Raw genomic sequence first — 4,745 nt, 5'->3', positions numbered from 1 at the left:
TTTACCAAATTCACTGATTAGCTCTAGTAGTTTCCTGGTGGCATCTTTAGGATTCTCTAGGTATAGTATCATGTCATCTGCAAACAGTGACAGTTTTACTTCTTCTTTTCCAATTTGTATTCCCTTTATCTCTTTTTCTTTTCTGATTGCCGTGGCTAGGACTTCCAAAACCAAGCTGAATAATAGTGGTGAGAGTGGACATCCTTGCCTTGTTCCTGATCTTAGAGGAAATGCTTTCAGTTTTTCACCATTGAGAATGATGTTTGCTGTGGGTTTGTCACATATGGCCTTTATTATGTTGAGGTAGGTTCCCTCTATGCCCACTTTCTGGAGAGATTTTTTATCATAAATGGGTGTTGAATTTTGTCAAAAGCTTTCTCTGCATCTATGGAGATGATCATATGGTTTTTATTCTTCAATTTGTTAATATGGTGTATCCCATTGATTGATTTGCATATATTGAAGAATCCTTGCATCCCTGGGATAAATCCCACTTGATCATGGTGTATGATCCTTTTAATGTGTTGTTGGATTCTGTTTGCTAGTATTTTGTTGAGGATTTGTGCATCTATATTCATCAGTGATATTGGTCTGTAATTTTCTTTTTTTGTAGTATCTTTGGTTTTGGTATCAGGGTGATGGTGGCTTCATAGAATGAGTTTGGAGTGTTCCTTCCTCTGCAATACTTTGGAAGAGTTTGAGAAGGATGGGTGTTAGCTCTTCTCTAAATGTTTGATAGAATTCACCTGTGAAGCTATCTCATCCTGGACTTTTGTTTGTTGGAAGATTTTTAATCACAGTTTCAATTTCATTACTTGTGATTGGTCTGTTCATATTTTCTACTTCTTCCTGGTTCAGTCTTGGAAGGTTATACCGTTCTAAGAATTTGTCCATTTCTTCCAGGTTGTCCATTTTAGTGGCATAGAGTTGCTTGTAGTAGTCTCTTAGGATGCTTTGTATTTCTGCGGTGTCCGTTGTAACTTCTCCTTTTCCATTTCTAATTTTATTGATTTGAGTCCTCTCCCTCTTCTTCTTGATGAGTCTGGCTAAAGGTTTATCAATTTTGTTTATCTTCTCAAAGAACCAGCTTTTAGTTTTATTGATCTTTGCTATTGTTTTCTTTGTTTCTATTTCATTTATTTCTGCTCTGATCTTTATGATTTCTTTCCTTCTACTAACTTTGGGTTTTCTTTGTTCTTCTTTCTCTAGTTCCTTTAGGTGTAAGGTTAGGTTGTTTATTTCAGATTTTTCTTGTTTCTTGAGGTAGGCTTGTATAGCTATAACCTTCCTTCTTAGAACTGCTTTTGCTGCATCCCATAGGTTTTGGATCGTCATGTTTTCATTGTCATTTGCCTCTAGGTATTTTTTGATTTCCTCTTTGATCTCTTCAGTGATCTCTTGGTTATTTAGTAACGTGTTGTTTAGCCTCCATGTGTTTGTGTTTTTTACGTTTTTTTCCCCTGTAATTGATTTCTAATCTCATGGCGTTGTGGTTGGAAAAGATGCTTGATATGATTTCAATTTTCTTAAATTTACCGAGGCTTGATTTGTGACCCAAGATGTGATCTATCCTGGAGAATGTTCCTTGTGCACTTGAGAAGAAAGTGTAATCTGCTGTTTTTGGATGGAATGTCTTATAAATAGCAATTAAATCTTTCTGGTCTACTGTGGCATTTAAAGCTTGTGTTTCCTTATTAATTTTCTGCCTGGATGATCTGTCCATTGGTGTAAGTGAGGTGTTAAAGTCCCCCAGTATTATTGTGTTACTGTCGATTTCCTCTTTTATAGCTGTTAACAGTTGCCTTATGTATTGAGGTGCTCCTATGTTGGGTGCATATATATTTATAATTGTTATATCTTCTTCTTGGATTGACCCCTTGACCATTATGTAGTGTCCTTCCTTGTCTCTTGTAACGTTCTTTATTTTAAAGTCTATTTTATCTGATATGAGTATTGCTACTCCACCTTTCTTTTGATTTCCTTTTGCATGGAATATCTTTTTCCATCCCCTCACTTTCAGTCTGTATGTGTCCCTAGGTCTGAAGCGGGTCTCTTGTAGACAGCATATATATGGGTCTTGTTTTTGTATCCATTCAGTGAGACTGTGTCTTTTGGTTGGAGTATTTAATCCATTCACGTTTAAGGAAATTATCGATATGTATGTTCCTATTACCTTTTTCTTAATTGTTATGGGTTTGTTTTTGTAGGTCTTTTTCTTCTCTTGTGTTTCCCACTTAGAGAAGTTCCTTTAGCATTTGTTGTAGAGCTGGTTTGGTGGTGCTGAATTCTCTTAGCTTTTGATTATCTTTTGAAAGTTTTTGATTTCTCCATCGAATCTGAATGAGATCCTTGTTGGGTAGAGTAATCTTGGTTGTAGGTTCTTCCCTTTCATCACTTTAATTATATCATGCCACTCCCTTCTGGCTTGTAGAGTTCCTGCTGAGAAATCAGCTGTTAACCTTATGGGAGTTCCCTTGTATGTTATTTGTCATTTTTCCCTTGTTGCTTTCAATAATTTTTCTTTGTCTTTAATTTTTGTCAGTTTGATTACTATGTGTCTCGGCATGTTTCTCCTTGGGTTTATCCTGCCTGGGACTCTCTGCGCTTCCTGGACTTGGGTGGCTATTTCCTTTCCCATGTTAGGGAAGTTTTCGACTATGATCTCTTCAAATATTTTCTCGGGTCCTTTCTCTCTCTCTTCTCCTTCTGCGACCCCTATACTGTGAATGTTGTTGCATTTAATGTTGTCCCAGAGGTCTCTTAGGCTGTCTTCATTCTTTTCATTCTTTTTTCTTTATTCTGTTCCGCAGCAGTGAATTCCACCATTCTGTCTTCCAGGTCACTTATCCATTCTTCTGCCTCAGTTATTCTGCTATTGATTCCTTCTAGTGTATTTTTCATTTCATTTCAGTTATTGTATTGGTCATCTCTGTTTGTTTGTTCTTTAATTCTTCTAGGTCTTTGTTCAACATTTCTTGCATCTTCTCAATCTTTGCCTCCATTCTTTTTCCGAGGTCCTGGATCATCTTCACTATCATTATTCTGAATTCTTTTTCTGGAAGGTTGCCTATCTCCACGTCATTTAGTTGTTTTTCTGGGGTTTTATCTTGTTCCTTCATCTGGTACAAAGTCCTCTGCCTTTTCATTTTGTTTATCTTTCTGTGAATGTGGTTTTCCTTCCACAGGCTGCAGAATTGTAGTTCTTCTTGCTTCTGCTGTCTGCCCTCTGGTGGATGAGGCTATCTAAGAGGTTTGTCAGTTCTGTCAGCTTTTATTTCATTTTTTGTAGCTCTGTTACTGGGTGCATATACATTTAGGATTATATCTTCCCTCCTCAATTGACCCTTTTTTGATTATGAAATGTCTCTCCTTTTCTCTGCTAATTCTCCTTGTCGTGACATTTCTTTGTCCAATATTAATAGAGCCATATCAGCTTTCTATGTGCACAGGATATCTTTTTTCATCCTTTTACACTGTGTCTGTATATTAAGATTATACCTCTTTTAGATATATACAGGTTGAACAACACAGGTTTGAACTGCAGGGTCCATTTATACACGGATTTTTTTTCAGTAAATATGTACTACAGTACTAAACGATCATCGGTTGGTTGATTCCGTTGATGCAGAACTGAGGATAGGGAGGGCCAGCTGTAAAGTTATACTCACATTTTCCACTGCAGGGAGGGTTGGTGCCCCTTACCCCTGCATTGTTCAAGGGTCAACTATAGTTGGGTTTTGACTTTTTATTCTGACTAGCTCTGTTTTTTAATTGGAGCATTTCTATTTAATGGAATTATTAATACAGTTGGGTTTAAGTCTGTGTTAGTTTGCAAGGGCTGCCATAACAAAGTACCACGGATTGGGTGGCTTAAACAACAGAAATTTATTTACTCATAGTTCTGGAAGCAGGAAGTCTGAGATTACCGTGTTGGCAGAGTTGGTTCCTTCTGAGGGCTGTGAGGAAAGGATCTATTCCAGGCCTCAGTCTCTGGCTTGCAGACAACCATCTTCTCCCTGTGCCTTCACATCATTTTCTCTCTGTACATGTCTGTGTCCCAATTTCCTCTTCTTATAAGGACACCAGTCATATTGGATTAGGGTCTACCCTAATGACCACATTTTAACATAATACTTCCGTAAAGACTCTATCTCCTTGGAAAAGTAGGATATAATAACCAAGGACAGGGTTTATTAAAATAAAGCTGTAATTAGTATTAAAAAAAAATTGTTATAACAGCAGAGATTGGCACAACACTGTAAATCAACTATACTTCAATAAAAAGAAAATAAAATCAGAAAAAAGATTATATATCTATCTATATGTATATGTATCTGTATATCTGCATGAAATAAAGGAGTTTATCTTTAATGAAGCTTAAAAAAACCCAAAACAACAAAGACTCTATCTCCAAAAAAATAAAATAAAATAAATTTTTAAAGACAAAAAAAACAAGACTCTGTCTCCAAATAAGTCACATTTGGAGGTGCAGGATTTCAATATATGCTTTGGTGGGGGACACAATTCAACCCATAACAAAGTCTATCATCTTGCTATTTGTTTTCTATTTGCCCCATATGTTCTTTTTTTATTATTGTATTTTAAAAATTAATTAATTTATTTATTTTTGGCTGCGTTGGGTCTTCGTTGCTGCACGCAGGCTTTCTCTAGTTGTCGCGAGTGGGGGCTACTCTTTGTTGCGGTGCGCGGGCTTCTCATTGCGGTGGCTTCTCTCGTAGCGGAGC

The sequence above is a fragment of the Eschrichtius robustus genome, chromosome 11, assembly GCF_028021215.1.
Source record: "Eschrichtius robustus isolate mEscRob2 chromosome 11, mEscRob2.pri, whole genome shotgun sequence".
NCBI classification, from domain to species: Eukaryota; Metazoa; Chordata; class Mammalia; order Artiodactyla; family Eschrichtiidae; genus Eschrichtius; species Eschrichtius robustus.
This window is presented reverse-complemented; position numbering follows the sequence as displayed.